This window comes from Arachis stenosperma, chromosome 7, assembly GCF_014773155.1.
Source record: "Arachis stenosperma cultivar V10309 chromosome 7, arast.V10309.gnm1.PFL2, whole genome shotgun sequence".
Taxonomy (NCBI): Eukaryota; Viridiplantae; Streptophyta; class Magnoliopsida; order Fabales; family Fabaceae; genus Arachis; species Arachis stenosperma.
The window spans coordinates 57100417-57120165 of NC_080383.1; the positions used below are offsets into that span (position 1 = coordinate 57100417).

At 37.9% G+C, this 19749-nt stretch overlaps 1 non-coding gene across 1 annotated transcript; it reads left to right on the forward strand.

Moving 5' to 3' along the window:
• The first annotated feature begins 16964 nt into the window (after nt 1-16964).
• Nucleotides 16965-17072, forward strand: LOC130942323 (small nucleolar RNA R71). Its single transcript, XR_009070898.1, has one exon. It is a non-coding gene; the product is annotated as a small nucleolar RNA R71 (small nucleolar RNA).
• Nucleotides 17073-19749: the final 2677 nt, after the last annotated feature.

Consider the following 19749-nt stretch of genomic DNA (forward strand, 5'->3'; position numbering starts at 1 on the left):
AACCAATCACATTAATTGTTAGCTAATTTTCAAAAATATGATATAAAGATAAGAAAAAGATTTTGAAAATATTTTGAAAAAGATTTTTGAATTTTTCGAAAAATAGAAAAAAATGGAAAAGATATGATTTTTGAAAAAGATTTTGAAAAGATAAGATTTTTAAAATTGAAATTTTGACTTGACTTGTTAGAAACAACTAATTTTAAAAATTTTTGACCAAGTCAACCCAAAATTTCAAAAATTTGGAGGGAAATAAGGAAAAGATATTTTTTTGATTTTTGAATTTTTAAAGATGAGAGAGAAAAACAACAAAAATACTCAATGCATGAAATTTTTAGATCAAAACAATGAATGTATGCAAGAATGCTATGAATGTCAAGATGAACACCAAGAACACTTTGAGGATCATGATGAACATCAAGAACATATTTTTGAAAAAATTTTTGATGCAAAGAAAATATGCAAGACACCAAACTTAGAAATTTTTAATGCTTGGAAAATATGAATGCAAAGATGCACATGAAAAACAAGAAAAGACACAAAACAAGAAAACATCAAGATCAAACAAGAAGACTTATCAAGAACAACTTGAAGATCATGAAGAACACTATGAATGCATGAAATTTTCGAAAAATGCAAGAAAAATTTTTAAAGCATGCAATTGACACCAATCTTAAAAATTGACTCAAGACTCAAACAAGAAACACAAAATATTTTTGATTTTTATGTTTTTCTAATTTTTTTTGGATTTTTATTAAATTTTTTTTTTCGAAAATATTCTTGAAAAAACGAAAAAGAAAAGAAAAATTTTGAAAAAGTTTTTGAAAAGAAAATTACCTAATCTGAGCAACAAGATGAACCGTCAGTTATCCATACTCGAACAATCCCCGGCAACGGCGCCAAAAACTTGGTGGACGAAATTGTGATCCGTTCTCTTTGTACTTGTATAAAATTTAATAATTGGCTCTATTTGAATTCACAACTCCGTTCAGCTGACCAGCAAGTGTACTGGGTCGTCCAAGTAATAAACCTTACGCGAGTAAGGGTCGATCCCACAGAGATTGTTGGTATGAAGCAAGCTATGGTCATCTTGTAAATCTCAGTCAGGCGGATTACATATGATTGGATGAGATAATTAATTAAAATAAATAATAAAAGGGATAGAATACTTATGCAGATTCATTGGTAGGAATTTCAGATAGGCGAATGGAGATACTGTATGGCTCGAGAACGCCTGCTTTCCTACTGCTTCAACTCAATCCTTCTTACTCCTTTCCATGGCAAGCTGTGTATAGGGGTTCACCGTTCGACGATGGCTACTTTGTATCCTCTCTGGAAAATGGTCCTCTGCGCTGTCACTCGCATGGCTAATCGTCTGGAGGCATCACACTGGCCGAAGGCTACATCCCATCCTCGCAGTGAAAACTACGCTCACGCGCTCTGTCACAGCACGGCTAATCACTGGTTGGTTCCCACCCCTGCTGGAATAGAATCCCTTGATTCTTTTGCGTCTGTCACTAACGCCCAGCACTTGCGAGTCTGAAGCACGTCACAGTCATTCATTACCGGAATCCTACTCGGAATACCACAGACAAGGTTAGACTTTCCGGATCCTCATGAATGCCGCCATCTATCTAGGTTATACCACGAAGATTCTGTTGGGGAATCTAAGAGATACACATTCAAGCTCGGTTGCATGTAGAACGGACGTGGTTGTCAATCACGCGCGTTCATAGGTGAGAATGATGATGAGCGTCACATAATCATCACATTCATCATGTTCTTGGGTGCGAATGAATATCTTGGAATAAGAACAAGTTGAATTGAATGGAAGAAAATAGAATTGCATTAATACTTGAGGTACAGTAGAGCTCCACACCCTTAATCTATGGTGTGCAGAAACTCCACCGTTGAAAATACATAAGTGAAAGGTCCAGGCATGGCCGAATGGCCAGCCCCCTAAAACGTGATCAGTAGCCTCTTAAGATGAAGAATAAAACAAAACTGAGACCAAAAGATGTCTAATACAATAGTAACTTATCCTACTTATACTAGACTAGCTACTAGGCTTTACATGAGTAAGTAATTGATGCATAAATCCACTTCCGGGGCCCACTTGGTGTATGCTTGGGCTGAGCTTGATCAATCCACGAGCTGAGGCTTTTCTTGGAGTTGAACTCCAAGTTATGACGTGTTTTGGGCGTTCAACTCCGGATCATGACGTTTTTCTGGCGTTTAACTCTAGACAGCAGCATGTACTTGGCGTTCAACGCCAAGTTACATCATCAATTTCCGAATAAAGTATGGACTATTGTATATTTCTGGAAAGCTCTAGATGTCTACTTTCCAACGCCGTTGAGAGCGCGCCATTTGGAGTTCTGTAGCTCCAGAAAATCCATTTTGAGTGCAGGGAGGTCAGATTCCAACAGCATTAGCAGTCCTTTTGTCAACCTTTTTCAGAGTTTTGCTCAAGTCCCTCAATTTCAGCCAGAAATTACCTGAAATCACAGAAAAACACACAAACTCATAGTAAAGTCCAGAAATGTGAATTTAACATAAAAACTAATGAAAACATCCCTAAAAGTAGCTTGAACTTAATAAAAACTACCTAAAAACAATGCCAAAAAGCATATAAATTATCCGCTCATCAAAGAGCTAAAAAGCATGTTTTCACACTTAAGCTCAAATTTAGGGAGAATTACAAAACCATGCTATTTCATTGAATAAATGTGAGAAAAGTTGATTAAATCTCCCAAATTAAGCATAAGATAAACCATAAAATTGGGGTTTATCAAACCTCCTCACACTTAAACCAAGCATGTCCTCATGCTAAAAATAAAGAAGGACAAGAAAAGGGGTATGAACATTTATTCATTGCAAATAAACTATATGCACATATCTATATGAATGCAAATAAATGCAAAATGATTTTACCTACTTGGTTAAAAGTAAATCAATCCCCAAGAACACATATGCACATGTAAGGCTAAGTAGTATGATGATTCATGAATCCTACCAATTTTAATATCAAAATAAAGTACAAATAGACTTGCAAGAAGAAAAGCTCATGAAAGCTGGGAATAAGGAATTGAGCATCGAACCCTCACCGGAAGTGTATCCGCTCTAGTTGCTCAAGTGTATAGGGTCGATCACTCAATTCTCTTATAATCATGCTTTCCATGATTTGTTTTTCATCTAACAATCAACAATTATTCAATGCATGCATACATTCATCATGAGGACTTATTCATAGGTTGTAATGGGGCTAGAGTAAAGGTAGGGATGCATATGGTCAAGTGAGCTCGAAATTTGGATCTTTGATCAACTTAAACTTCCCACCTAACCTATGACCACCTATACAATTTGAGTACTAGCCTAACTACCCATTCTTCACTTTTTCACATACTCATGAATTCCCTTTAATTCACATTCCATATGCATTGATTTTTATTGTACTTAACTGTGGGGCATTTTGTCCCCTTTTTATTTCTTTTTCTCTTTTTTTATATATATTTTTCTTTTTTTCTTTATCATTTTTTTCTAAGGTATATACAAATGTGTCAATGCATATGGTTTTACATATTTAATATATGAGTATGTACCCAATTTCCAAAATTTTGACGAAAATATAAAAACACCTTTTATCCCAACCCAATGTTCCCAACTCTTCCAAACTTGAATGATAAGCACTCTCACTAGCCTAAGCTAATCAAAGATCCAAACAAGGGACATTTATTGTTTTTCACTTAAGGCTTGTAATGTGCTAAAATTAAGAACAAATGGGTTAAGCATAGGCTCAAAGTTGGCTAACAATGGGAGAAGAAAGATAAGACTATTTGGGTAAGTGAACTATTTGAAATGATGGCCTTAATCATATAAATGCATGTATACATGGAATAATGGACATATAGACTCAAACAAATCAAAGATTACAATCATAGAAAGAGAACAATGCACACAAGAATGGAAAATAAGTGGTTATATGATGTAACCACACATTTGGGCTCAACACTCATATGCTTGTGTTCTTAGCTCAAAAATCATGTTCCAAAATAAAATTTTCAAGCAAGTTCAACACAAAAAAAATTTCAAATTAGTAAGGTGTCCTAAAAACAGTTTCTTGGAAAAGAGATCATCACCCTAACCAAGTAGACCTAACATAAAAAGAAGTGGTAAAATATGTAAATTCTAACTAACATGCAATGCAACAACTAGCTAACATAGAAAATAAAAATTTGGTGTTGAAAAAGGAAGTTGTTACCCATGGAGATCGGTCAGACGACCTCCCCACACTTAAAAATTTGCATCGTCCTCGGTGCATGCAAAGAAGAGCAAGGTGGACGGGTTGCTACAAGTTGTTGAGCTTCTTCAAAAGGTTGTGCGGATGACTTGTTTGTTGCCCCCATTTAGAAGCTTTTCCTTTCCCTCTTGGTGGCCATCCTAAAAGTAAAGAAAAAGAAAGAAAATTAAGCCTATAACAAAGATATCAAAGCAATAGAACATAGGCGGGGGATAATGCCAAATAAGAGTAAGGTTCTCCACTACATGGTAGCTACAATATGTGAGTGAGAAAGCAATTTGCACAAAGGCATATTAACTAATACTTGATGCAAGAGCAAGGTTAAAGCGTGAAGAACACTTAGGAGCATCAAGTTTAAATAGGACTTGACACAAACAAGATTAGTGGTAAGCATGAGAGCATTTGATCCTATCCTAATTCAATGATAATGAAGCGTAAAAATAAAGAATAATGAGTTAGGAAGGACTAAAGCACTAAACTTGTGTGTATATCAGGTATCACAATTAATGCAACAAGTCACAGAGCACCAAAATTAGCCAAGAAATTCTCAACAATTGAGTAAAAGAATTCAACACCATTATTAAAATAAGAGATTTAAAAAAAGAAACTAAAAACAAGTTATAAGAACAAAATTAAAATGCAATATGCAAATGCAACATATGAAAGAAAATGAAAATTAAGAAAAATGAGAAGTAGGAAATTGAAAAGAGAGGAAGAGAGAAAGTAAGAAAGGAAGAAGAAAGGAGAAAGAAGAAGAAAGAAGAAAGAAGAAAGAAGGGAAAAGGATAAATGAAGAGAGAAGGCGCGCAGGTTTTAAAACTGCGTCGAGTCACCGACGCGCGCGCGCACAGCACGCTCGCGCGTCAATTTACAGAGAAGTGAGGGGCGCATACGCGTCAAGGGAGCGTACGTGCGGAGTGAGAGTTGTGCCTTGGGCGTAGAGTTGGCACGAAGTTAGCCTAACTCTCGGGAAAAAGTGTGGGCGTTGTACTGACGCATCGACGCGTATGCGTACATCACGCGTACGCGTGCCTGTCTCCCTTTTTTTTAGAAGCTTAGAACAAAAACAGAAGCATTCTAAAACAATCAAAAATCAAATTTAACAACAATCATTTTGGTTTCTGAAAAATTTTCAAATACAAAACAAACAAAATTTTACACCTCAAGCAAAATACAACTTAACAACAACTACTCTAATCAAAACATGAATTTAACAAACAACCTATCAATAAAAGCAAAATGTATAAGAGTATAGAAAATAAGAAAAACTACCTACAATGGCAACTCAATTCATTCATTGGTTATATTTACAAGAGAATGGGAAGAGTTTACCATGGTGGGGTGTCTCCCACCTAGCACTTTTGTTTAAGTCCTTAAGTTGGACATTTGGGAAGCTCCTTGTTATGGTGGCTTGTATTTGAATTTATCTTGAAACTTCCACCAATGCTTGGTTCTCCATTGTGCTCCAAGATTTCCAATAAGTTCCACCAAGTCTTGATGGAGTGCTTCACAAGCTAAGGGCTCCCAAAATTGATCCTCATATATACCCGGAACCCAAATCTTGTTTCCACACCCGTCTTGAAGTTGATCAAGACAATTCCATTTGGGTGGCAAGTAATTCAAATTCTTAAGTAAACACCAAAGCATGTTCCTAGACCCCTTCAATTGAGGACTATACCAACCATTGCACTTAGACCTTGAGTTTCTAACCATAAGGAACCTTGATTGGCATTTCCACCCACTAATCAATTTCCTTTTGCTCTTAACCCCACAAAGAGCTTTAAGTTGCCCATCCGTCTCAAGCAAACCATATTCAAGTGAGAAAGTAAAGCTTAGGGATAGAAATTTTACTCACTTGAATATTGTGTTGGATGGTGACTTAGGAAGGGGTGTCTCCAATGGTCTTGCAAGTTCCACTCCCTTGTGCTCTTCTTTGATTATCTCCACCTCTTCACAAGCTTCCTCAATTTCAACCTCTTCCTTTTGGTAGCTTTCTTCCAATTCAACCTCTTCTTCATTGCTTACCAAGGGCATGGGAGGTTGTGCATCTTCTTCTTTGATCTCAATTTCAAGCCCAAGAGGTGAGGATTCAATTGTAGATAAGAAATTCTCAATGATTGAATCCATCTCTTGATCAACCTCTTCTAATCTTTAATCACTCATGCTATGCCTTGGAGGTTGTGCATTATCCTTCTCAACATCAATTTTAAGCTCATTGGAAGAAGGCTTAACAACTTCCACAAGTTCATTAACAACATCACTTGGTGTGGAAGTATTCTCAAGCTTGAAATTCACCTCTTGTTCAACTTCGTCTAGGTCTTCAACCACTTCTTCTTCATTAACAATCTTTTCCTCCTCCACTTGTTGCAAGACATACCTTATCTCCTTGTCCTCATATTGAGATTCTAAAATCTCTTTCATGCTCCTTTCTTCGGTTGATTTCTCACATTCATCCGTGGAGATGCTTTGCTTGTTGCATGAGTTCCATGATTCCAAGATAGCAGTAATTTTAGCAAGCTGAGCCATGATTTGTTCAAATATGGGAGGTGATTCATCTTGTGGTTGAGAGTTCTCATACATTGCAGGTGGCTCTTCATATGGTTCATATGGTTCATAAGGTGGTTGGTATGGTGGATATGGGTTGGGGTCGTATGGGAGTGTTTGGTGGTAAGGGGCTTGTGAGTGTGGTGGATAGCAATGTTGAGGAGGGGGTTCATAAGCATGTGGTGGTGGTTGTTGACAACTACAATAAGGATCACCACATCCATTATATTGATATGCATTAGGGTTGGAATTATACCCATAAGAAACTGGAGGTTGTTGTTGCCAAGAAGGTTGATCAATCCTTTGAGGCTCCTCCTATCTTTGATTGTTCCATCCTTGATGTTTGTTACCATTGTAGTTTCAATTCCCTACAACATAATTTGAGCCAAACTCATAGCCAAAGTGAGGATGAGAATTCATTATAACAAATAAAAACAAAAACTAACAAAAATGAGAACAAAGTCCTAAACCTAACAAAAACCAACAAACAAGCAAAAGACAAATATATTCACATATTCACAATAGCTAATAATATAATACTATTGCAATTCTCCTGCAACGACGCCATTTTGATTGAGTGAATTCTTGTGTCGGTATAGAATTTTCACAAATGAATGAATTCTCATTGCAAGTATAGTTCTACACCAACAAAAAATCCTCCCAATCAAAAATTTGGTTATCACAAGTAACAAACCCCAAATAAGAATTAATCGGAGTATTTAGACTCTGGATCGTCTCACAAAGAATTGCAATGAAGTGCTCAATTATAGGCTATGAAAGAACATGGGGGGTTTGATTTATAATTGGCAAGGAAATATAAAAGCAAGAAAGTAAACAACAAGAACTAATAAAATAAAGAAAAGAACTCTTGGCTAAACATAGATAATTAAGATCACCATTCTTGTCTACAAACTATATATTGACAATTATGAGGAACCAAGCTCATTAAGTCTATCTCCAAGAGCTTTAAGTACGTATTATCTACTCATAAGCTTGAGGTACGTCAAATAGCTTGATCAACATCAACCCATAAGTCCCAACCTATCTACTAATTAGATTAGTAGTGGGTTAGTGTCAATGGGTATCAAATTGATCACCATGGGTTCTCAAATCACCAATTCATTGAGACCCAATGACTCAAGGTCACTCAATTCCCTTAGCCTAGGCCAAGATCAAAGAAAATTACTCAAAAACTAGAGAAAATATTTCATCAAACACCTAGAGTGCAATGAAAGTAAACATCACAAATTGCAAGAATTAACAAAACCCATAACCATCATGAGCAAGAGATCAACAATAACAATGAAGATAAACATCAAAGAGAGCATGGAAACATAAAATTGCATTAAAAGAAAAGTAAATCCAATAAGGGTTCATGAACATAAAAGAGAGTAAAATAAGGAAATTAACAAGAGAAACTAAGAAGATTGAGACAATAGAACAATAAAATGTAAAGAGAATTGAACTAAAAACAAGAATTGAAAAATGAATTTGAGAGAGATTAACCTAACTTTACCCTAATTTCTATCCTAAATTCTAGAGAGAGGAGAGAGCTTCTCTCTCTAGAATTCTACCCTAAAATATGATGATAACTCAACTATGACTACTTGGTTCCTTCCCCCCTCAATGCTTGGATTCAATAGCATCAGAAATGAGTTGGATTGAGCCCAAAATTCTTCAAAAATCGCTGGCCACGAGTTGCTAAAATGGACCCACGCTGATCCTGCGACACGTGCGCATCATACATGCGTACGCGTCCCTAAACGTTAAGAAACTATGGCAAATTTTATATCATTTTGAAGCTCCGGATATTAGCTTTCCAACGCAACTGAAACCCTTTCATTTGGACCTCTGTAACTCAAATTATGATCAATTGAGTGCGAAGAGGTTAGGATTGACAACTTTGCAGTTCCTTCATTTCTTCATGAATTCTCCCACTTTGCATGCTTTTCCTTCATTCTTTCAATCCAATCTTTGCCTTCCAAACTTGAAATCACTTAACAAACATATCAAGGCATCGAATGGAATTAAAGTGAATTAAATTTAGCTATTTTAAGGCCTAAAAAGCATGTTTTCACACTTAAGTACAAATTTAGGGAGAATTACAAAACCATGCTATTTCATTGAATAAATGTGAGAAAATTTGATAAAATCTCCCAAATTAAGCATAAGATAAACTACAAAATTGGGGTTTATCAATGTTGAATACCACAAACTAATCGGCAAGTACATTGGGTCGTACCAAGTAATAACGTAGGTGAATGAGTGTCGATCCCATGAGGATTAATGGACTAAGCGACAATAGTTGAGTGATTGGCTAGTTAGACAAGTTGAAATAAATATTTTGAATTCCAAGTAGCATAAAGTAGTAAATTAGTGAGTTCAAGAAAGCAAATAGCGAATGATTGGTAAAAATAATGTGAGAAAATAGTTAAGACTTTTGAGATGTTTAAATTTCTGGATTAACAATTCTTATCAACTACTTTAATCATGCAAAGATTCAATTCATGGAAAACCTTAAGTGATTAAACCCTAATTCCTTAGTAATTTAATCTCCTCTAACCCAATCAACTGCCAATCCCTTAGTCACTTAATTTAAATTAGAAGGTTAAGTCCAATTCTAGTTCATGAGCCACACAAACCCTAAGTACCCAAAAATGTGGCGATTATATCTCATGTATCGCATTAAATTTAGATAATTAGGGAGTTGTGAGGATTTAATTTTAAGATGTAATTTTCTAATGATATAACTTTTCCAAGATTCAACAAGAATTCAAATAGAAAAAAAGTTATCTTCCAATATACTCTAATTCCTAGGATAAAGAACGAAATCAACCCTTGACTTTAAAGCAGTGCATTGATTAAGAGTAGAATGACAATAGTATCAATCCATTAAAGTAGACAGAGCTCCTGACATTAACAATGGAGGTTTAGTTACTCATGGATTAGAGAAAACCTAAAGTTGTAAAAAGTGTAAAAGTGTGAAATGAGGAAGAAAAAGAGAAGCCAGCCCGAAAGGCTGAATATTTTCTCCTTTTATATCTAATTCTAATTGATAAAAAATTAAAATTCTAAAATATGATAATATCTTTTCTAAATTAAAAAATAAATTTAAAAACCAAAGAAGCTTCAAGTGGATTGTTGATGCACGTGTGGTCCCATTTGAAAACGCAGGCCTGGCGCTAAACACCGAGTAGTGGCATTTAGCGCCACCAAGACAGAATGCAATTCTAAATTTTCGAGGCACCTAGCGCTAAACGCCAGGTAGTGGCATTTAGCGCCATCGCCGGGTAGTGGCGTTTAGTGCCATCTTCACAGAATCATTGTACAAATTACGAGGCTCTCAGTGCTAAACACTGAGTCGTAGCGTTTATCGCCATCTTCACAGAATACTGGTACGATTTTTGAGGCATGCGGCGTTAAACGCCGTGTAGTGGCGTTTAGCGCCAACTTGACAGCAACCATTTTTTCCCTTTTTCTTCTGCACGAACTCTGTTAAACTCGTCCGAATTTTACTTGTAATCAACAAAATAGCAATATATCTCAAAGTAGCATTCATGACGGTTTAAAACACTAAAATCTCATAAAAACTCAACCAATCCACATCAAATTTACTAAGAAAAGATAGGAAACATGCTCACGCATCAATAATTAGCGCCAATCATGGATACCGAATGCCACGAATCGCGCCCTTCTAATGCCCAGCACTTTCAAAACGTGAAATTTTGTCACAGAACACAGGCGCTTAGTGCCCAACACCTAGCACCCAGAGCCCAGGGTTTTGAACAACAAGGTGTCTAGCACCCACGTGAATTGCATGGTTGGACGCTCAGTGCCCAAAGTGTTCTAGAAAGCAGGCGTGGTGCACGAAATTATGATCATCAATGGCGCCATCAACATGGTACGCTCAATTGCAATCTCAACTCTTTATCACAACTTTGCACAACTAACCAGCAAGTGCACTGGGTCGTCCAAGTAATAAACCTTACGCGAGTAAGGGTCGATCCCACGGAGATTGTTGGTATGAAGCAAGCTATGGTCACCTTGTAAATCTTAGTCAGGCAGATTCAAATGGTTATGGATGATATATGAATAAAGCATAAAGATAGAGATACTTATGTATTTCATTGGTGAGAATTTCAGATAAGCGTATGGAGATACTTTGTCCCTTCCGTCTCTCTGCTTTCCTACTGTCTTCATCCAATCCTTCTTACTCCTTTCCATGGCAAGCTGTATGTTGGGCATCACCGTTGTCAGTGGCTACAATCCCGTCCTCTCAGTGAAAATGTTCAACGCACCCTGTCACGGCACGGCTAATCATCTGTCGGTTCTCAATCTGGTTGGAATAGAATCCATTGATTCTTTTGTGTCTGTCACTAACGCCTAGCCTTCAGGAGTTTGAAGCTCGTTACAGTCATTCAATCATTGAATCCTACTCAGAATACCACAGACAAGGTTTAGACCTTCCGGATTCTCTTGAATGCCGCCATCAATTCTAGCTTATACCACGAAGATTCCGATTAAGGGATCCAAGAGATATCCACTCAATCTAAGGTAGAACGGAGGTGGTTGTCAGGCACAGGTTCATAGGTGAGAATGATGATGAGTGTCACGGATCATCACATTCATCAAGTTGAAGAACAAGTGATATCTTGAAACAAGAACAAGCTGAATTGAATAGAAGAACAATAGTAATTGCATTAATACTCGAGGTACAGCAGAGCTCCACACCTTAATCTATGGTGTGTAGAAACTCCACCGTTGAAAATACATAAGAACAAGGTCTAGGCATGGCCGAATGGCCAGCCTCCCTAACGTGATCAAAAGATTCAAAGATCTCAAGATCTGATCTAAGAACTAGATGTCCAAAGATGATCAAAAAATCTAAAAATGATCCAAAGATGAAAATACAATAGCAAAAGGTTCTATTTGTAGAGAACTAGTAGCCTAGGGTTTACAGAGATAAGTAAATGACATAAAAATCCACTTCCGGGCCCACTTGGTGTGTGCTTGGGCTGAGCATTGAAGCTTTCATGTGTAGAGACTTTTCTTGGAGTTAAACGCCAGCTTTTGTGCCAGTTTGGGCGTTTAACTCCCATTCTTGTGCCAGTTCCGGCGTTTAACGCCGGGCAGTTTTGAGCTGATTTGGAACGCCAGTTTGGGCCATCAAATCTCGGGCAAAGTATGGACTATTATACATTGCGGGAAAGCTCAGGATGTCTACTTTCCAACGCCATTGAGAGCGCACCAATTGGGCTTCTGTAGCTCCAGAAAATCCACTTTGAGTACAGGGAGGTCAGAATCCAACAGCAGTCCTTTTCAGTCTCTGAATCAGATTTTTGCTCAGGTCCCTCAATTTCAGCCAGAAAATACCTGAAATCACAGAAAAACATACAAACTCATAGTAAAGTCAAGAAAAGTGAATTTTAACTAAAAACTAATAAAAATATAATAAAAACTAACTAAAACATACTAAAAATATACTAAAAACAATGCCAAAAAGCGTATAAATTATCCGCTCATCACAACACCAAACTTAAACTGTTGCTTGTCTCCAAGCAACTGAAAATCAAATAAGATAAAGAGAAGAGAATATGCAATGAATTCCAAAAACATCTATGAAGATCAGTATTAATTAGATGAGCGGGGCTTTTAGCTTTTTGCCTCTGAACAGTTTTGGCATCTCACTCTATCCTTTGAAATTCAGAATGATTGGCTTCTATAGGAACTCAGAATCCAGATAGTGTTATTGATTCTCCTAGTTAAGTATGATGATTCTTAAACACAGCTACTTTATGAGTCTTGGCCGTGGCCCAAAGCACTCTGTCTTCCAGTATTACCACCGGATACATACATGCCACAGACACATAACTGGGTGAACCTTTTCAGATTGTGACTCAGCTTTGCTAGAGTCCCCAATTAGAGGTGTCCAAGGTTCTTAAGCACACTCTTGTTGCCTTGGATCACAACTTTATTATATATTTTTTTGTTTTTTTCTTCTCTTTTTTTTTTTTGAATATTCACTGCTTTTTCTTGCTTCAAGAATCATTTTTATGATTTTTCAGATCCTCAGTAACATGTCTCCTTTTTCATCATTCTTTCAAGAGCCAACATTCATGAACAACAAATTCAAAAGACATATGCACTGTTTAAGCATACATTCAGAAAACAAAAGTATTGCCACCACATCAAAATAATTAATATGTTATAAAATTTAAAATTCATGCAATTCTTCTCTTTTTCAATTAAGAACATTTTTCATTCAAGAAAGGTGATGGATTCATAGGACATTCATAACTTTAAGGCATAGACACTAAGACACTAATGATCATGTAATAAGACACAAACATGGATAAACATAAGCATAAAATTCAAAAAACAAGAAAATAAAGAACAAGGAAATTAAAGAACGGGTCCACCTTAGTGATGGAGGCTTATTCTTCCTCTTGAAGATCTTATGGAGTGCTTGAGCTCCTCAATGTCTCTTGCTTGCCTTTGTTGCTCCTCTCTCATGATTCTTTGATCTTCTCTAATTTCATGGAGGAGGATGGAATGTTCTTGGTGCTCCACCCTTAGTTGTCCCATGTTGGAACTCAATTCTCCTAGGGAGGTGTTGATTTGCTCCCAATAGTTTTGTGGAGGAAAGTGCATCCCTTGAGGTATCTCAGGAATTTCATGATAAGTGGGATCTCTTGTTTGCTCCATCCTTTTCTTAGTGATGGGCTTGTCCTCATCAATGGGGATGTCTCCCTCTATGTCAACTCCAATTGAATAACAGAGGTGACAAATGAGATGAGGAAAGGCTAACCTTGCCAAGGTAGAGGACTTGTCCGCCACCTTATAAAGTTCTTGGGCTATAACCTCATGAACTTCTACTTCTTCTCCAATCATGATGCTATGAATCATGATGGCCCGGTCTATAGTAACTTCGGACCGGTTGCTAGTGGGAATGATTGAGCGTTGGATAAACTCCAACCATCCCCTAGCCACGGGCTTGAGGTCATGCCTTCTCAGTTGAACCGGCTTCCCTCTTGAATCTCTCTTCCATTGGGCGCCCTCGTCACAGATGTCTATGAGAACTTGGTTCAACCTTTGATCAAAGTTGACCCTTCTAGTGTAAGGGTGTTCATCTCCTTGCATCATGGGCAAGTTGAATGCCAACCTTACATTTTCCGGACTAAAGTCTAAATATTTCCCCCGAACCATTGTAAGCCAATTCTTTGGGTTCGGGTTCACACTTTGATCATGGCTCTTGGTGATCCATGCATTGGCATAGAACTCTTGAACCATTAAGATTCCGACTTGTTGAGTGGGGTTGGTAAGAACTTTCCAACCTCTTCTTCGAATCTCATGTCAGATCTCCGGATATTCACTCTTTTTGAGTTTGAAAGGGACCTCGGGGATCACTTTCTTCAAGGCCACAACTTCATAGAAGTGGTTTTGATGCACCCTTGAGATGAATCTCTCCATCTCCCATGACTCGGAGGTGAAAGCTTTTGCCTTCCCTTTCCTCTTTCTAGAGGTTTCTCCGGCCTTGGATGCCATAAATGGTTATGGAAAAACAAAAAGCAATGCTTTTACCACACCAAACTTAAAAGGTTTGCTCGTCCTCGAGCAAAAGAAGAAAGAAGAGAGTAGAAGAAGAAGAAATAGAGGAGATGGAGGTGGCTTTATGGTTCGGCCAAAGGGGGAGAAGTAGTGTTTAGGGTGTGTGAAAATGAAGGAGTGAAGATGGGTTTATATAGGGGTAGAGAGAGGGGTAGGGTTCGGCTATGGGAGGGTGGGTTTGGGAAGGAAAGTGGTTTGAATTTGAATGGTGAGGTAGGTGGGGTTTTATGAAGGATGGATGTGAGTAGTGAAGAGAAAGATGGGATTTGATAGGTGAAGGGTTTTTGGGGAAGAGGTGTTGAGGTAATTGGTGAATGGGTGAAGAAGAGAGAGAGTGGTGGGGTAGGTGGGGATCCTGTGGGGTCCACAGATCCTGAGGTGTAAGGAAAAGTCATTCCTGCACCAAGTGGCGAGCAAAAATGCTCTCTGTGCCAATTCTGGCGTTAAACGCCGGGCTGGTGCCCATTTCTGGCGTTTAACGCCAACTTCTTGCCCTTTTCTGACATTTAACGCCAGTCTGGTGCCCCTTTCTGGCGTTAAACGCCCAGAATGGTGCCAGACTGGGCGTTAAACGCCTATTTGCTGCCCTTGCTGGCGTTTAAACGCCAGCAAGGTCTTCCTCCAGGGTGTGCTATTTTTCTTTCTGTTTTTCATTCTGTTTTTGCTTTTTCAATTGATTTTGTGACTTCTCATGATCATCAACCTACAGAAAACATAAAATAACAAAGGAAAATAAATTAAATATAACATCGGGTTGCCTCCCAACAAGCGCTTCTTTAATGTCAGTAGCTTGACAGTGGGCTCTCATGGAGCCTCACAGATACTCAGAGAAATGTTGGAACCTCCCAACACCAAACTTAGAGTTTGAATGTGGGGGTTCAACACCAAACTTAGAATTTGGTTGTGGCCTCCCAACACCAAACTTAGAGTTTGACTGTAAGGGCTCTGTTTGGCTCTATTTTGAGAGAAGCTCTTCATGCTTCCTTTCCATGGTGACAGAGCGATATCCTTGAGCCTTAAACACAAAGGATTCTTTATTCACTTGAATGATCAATTCTCCACTATCCACATCAATCACAGCCTTTGCTGTGGCTAGGAAGGGTCTGCCAAGGATGATGGATTCATCCATGCACTTCCCAGTCTCTAGGACTATAAAATCAGCAGGGATGTAATGGTCTTCAATCTTTACCAGAACATCCTCTACAAGTCCATAAGCTTGTTTTCTTGAATTTTCTGCCATCTCTAGTGAGATTCTTGCAGCTTGCACCTCAAAGATCCCTAGCTTCTCCATTACAGAGAGAGGCATGAGGTTTATACTTGACCCTAGGTCACACAGAGCCTTCTTAAAGGTCATGGTGCCTTTGGTACAAGGTATTGAGAACTTCCCAGGATCCTGTCTCTTTTGAGGTAATCTTAGCCTAGACAAGTCATCCAGTTCTTTGGTGAGCAAAGGGGGTTCATCCTCCCAAGTCTCATTACCAAATAACTTGTCATTTAGCTTCATGATTGCTCCAAGGTATTTAGCAACTTGCTCTTCAGTGACATACTCATCCTCTTCAGAGGAAGAATACTCATCAGAGCTCATGAATGGCAGAAGTAAATCCAATGGAATCTCTATGGTCTCAGTGTGAGCCTCAGATTCCCATGGTTCCTCATTAGGGAACTCATTGGAGGCCAGTGGACGTCCATTAAGGTCTTCCTCAGTGGCGTTCACTGCCTCTTCCTCCTCTCCAAGTTCGGCCATGTAGGTCATGTTAATGCCCTTGCATTCTCCTTTTGGATTCTCTTCTGTATTGCTTGGAAGAGTATTAGGAGGGAGTTCAGTAATTTTCTTGCTCAGCTGACCCACTTGTGCCTCCAAATTCCTAATGGAGGACCTTGTTTCAGTCATGAAACTTTGAGTGGTTTTGATTAGATCAGAGACCATGGTTGCTAAGTCAGAGTGGTTCTGCTTAGAATTCTTTGTCTGTTGCTGAGAAGATGATGGAAAAGGCTTGCAATTGCTAAACCTGTTTCTTCCACCATTATTATTGTTGAAACCTTGTTGAGGTCTCAGTTGATCCTTCCATGAGAGATTTGGATGATTTCTCTATGAAGAATTATAGGTGTTTCCATAGGGTTCTCCCATGTAATTCACCTCTTCCATTGAAGGTTTCTCAGGATCATAAACTTCTTCTTCAGATGAAGCATCCTTAGTACTGCCTGGTGCAGCTTGTATTCCAAACAGACTTTGAGAGATCATATTGACTTGCTGAGACAATATTTTGTTCTGAGCCAATATGGCATTCAGAGTATCAATCTCAAGAACTCCTTTCTTCTGATTTGTCCCATTGTTCACAGGATTCCTTTCAGAAGTGTACATGAATTGGTTATTTGCAACCATTTCAATTAGTTCTTGAGCTTCTGTAGGCATCTTCTTCAGATGAAGAGATCCTCCAGCAGAGCTATCCAAAGACATCTTGGACAGTTCAGACAGACCATCATAGAAGATACCTATGATGCTCCATTCAGAAAGCATGTCAGAAGGACACTTTCTGATCAATTGTTTGTATCTTTCCCAAGCTTCATAGAGGGATTCACCTTCCTTCTGTCTGAAGGTTTGGACTTCCACTCTAAGCTTACTCAATTTTTGAGGTGGAAAGAACTTTGCCAAGAAGGCATTGACTAGCTTTTACCAAGAGTTCATGCTTTCTTTAGGTTGTGAGTCCAACCATATCCTAACTCTGTCTCTTACAGCAAAAGGAAATAGCATTAGTCTGTAGACTTCAGGGTCAACCCCATTGGTCATGACAGTGTCACAGATTTGCAAGAATTCAGCTAAAAACTGATGAGGATCTTCCAATAGAAGTCCATGGAACTTGCAATTCTGTTGCATTAGAGAAACTAATTGAGGCTTAAGCTCAAAGTTGTTTGCTCCAATGGCAGGGATAGAGATGCTTCTCCCATAGAAGTCGGGAGTAGGTGCAGTAAAGTCACCCAGCACCTTCCTTGCATTGTTGGCATTGTTGTTGTTTTTGGCTGCCATGGGTTCTTCTTCTTTGAAGATTGCTGTTAGGTCCTCTACAGAGAGTTGTGCCTTAGCTTCTCTTAGCTTTCGCTTCAAGGTCCTTTCAGGTTCAGGGCAGCCTCAACAAGAATGTTTTGTCTTTGCTCCTGCTCATATGAAAGAGAAGAGAATAAGAAAATATGGAATCCTCTATGTCACAGTATAGAGATTCCTTGAGGTGTCAGAGGAAAAGAAAAATAGAAGGAGAGGTAGAAGAATTCGAACTTATCAAAAGAGATGGAGTTCGAATTGTTCATTAAGGAATAGTGTTAGTCCATAAATAGAAGGATGTGAGAAGAGGGGAAGAAATTTTTCAAAAATTAAGTAAAAGATTTTAAAAACATTTTGAAAAATACTAATTGATTTTCGAAAACTAAGAGTGGAAAAGAAATCAAGTGATTTTTGAAAAAGATTTTGAAATTAGAAATGAAAAAGATATGATTGAAAACTATTTTAAAAAAGATATGATTAAGAAGATATGATTGAAAAGTTATGGTTTTAAAAAGATGTGATTGAGAAGATATGATTTGAAAACAATTTAAAAAGATTTGATTTTAAAAATTAATGACTTGGCTAACAAGAAAAGATATGATTCAAACATTAAACCTTTCTCAACAGAAAAGGCAACATACTTGAAATGTTGAATCAAATCATTAATTGATAGCAAGTATTTTTGAAAATGGAAAGAAATTGATTTTGAAAAAGATTTGATTTTGAAAAGATTTTGAAAACCTAAAAAAAATTTGAATTAAAAACAAAATCTTCCCTCTTGTGCCATCCTGGCGTTAAACGCCCAGAATGGTGCACATTCTGGCGTTTAACGCCCAAAACACTACACTTTTGGGCGTTAAACGCCCAACCAGGCACCCTGGTTGGCGTTTAAACGCCAGTTTGCCTTCTTCACTGTGCGTTTTGAACGCCCAGCTTTTTCTGTGTAATTCCTCTGCTGTATGTTCTGAATCTTCAATTCTCTGTATTATTGACTTGAAAAGACACAAATAAATTTTTTTTGGATTTTTAATAATGAGGAATAATCAAAATGCAACTAAAATCAAATAACAATGCATGCAAGACACCAAACTTAGTAGTTTGTATACTACTGACACTAACAAAATGAGAATGCATATAACAAAACACTCAAGTCAAGAGAATTCAAAGATCAGAGCAAGGAAATCATCAAGAACATCTTGAGGATCACTTAAGACATATGAATGAATGCAAGAAGAACAGAAACATGCAATTGACACCAAACTTAACATGAGACACTAGACTCAACAAGAAACATGAGAATATTTTTGGTTTTTATGATTTTGTAATTTTTTTGGATTTTTTGAAAATTAAGTGGAAAAGAAAATAAAAATATCAAAATTCTTAATGAGAATTCCAAGAATCATGCAATGTTAGTCTAAAGCTTTAGCCTAAAGAAATTAGACATGGCTAGCCAAGCTTCAGCAGGACATTACATTCAAGAGCTAAATTGATGAGAATCAATCAGCTTTGGTGATGATAATAACATCACCTTGAAACACTAGAATTCATTCTTAAGAACTCTGAAGCAAAATACCTAATCTAAGCAATAAGATGAACCGTCAGTTGTCCATACTTGAAACAATCCCCGGCAACGGCGCCAAAAACTTGGTGCACGAAATTGTGATCATCAATGGCGCCATTAACATGGTACGCTCAATTGCAATCTCAACTCTTTATCACAACTTCGCACAACTAACCAGCAAGTGCACTGGGTCGTCCAAGTAATAAACCTTACGCGAGTAAGGGTCGATCCCACGGAGATTGTTGGTATGAAGCAAGCTATGGTCACCTTGTAAATCTTAGTCAGGCAGATTCAAATGGTTATGGATGATATATGAATAAAGCATAAAGATAGAGATACTTATGTATTTCATTGGTGAGAATTTCAGATAAGCGTATGGAGATGCTTTGTTCCTTCCGTCTCTCTGCTTTCCTACTGTCTTCATCCAATCCTTCTTACTCCTTTCCATGGCAAGCTGTATGTTGGGTATCACCGCTGTCAGTGGCTACAATCCCGTCCTCTCAGTGAAAATGTTGAACGCACCCTGTCACGGCACGGCTAATCATCTGTCGGTTCTCAATCAGGTTGGAATAGAATCCATTGATTCTTTTGCGTCTGTCACTAACGCCCAGCCTTCAGGAGTTTGAAGCTCGTCACAGTCATTCAATCATTGAATCCTACTCAGAATACCACAGACAAGGTTTAGACCTTCCGGATTCT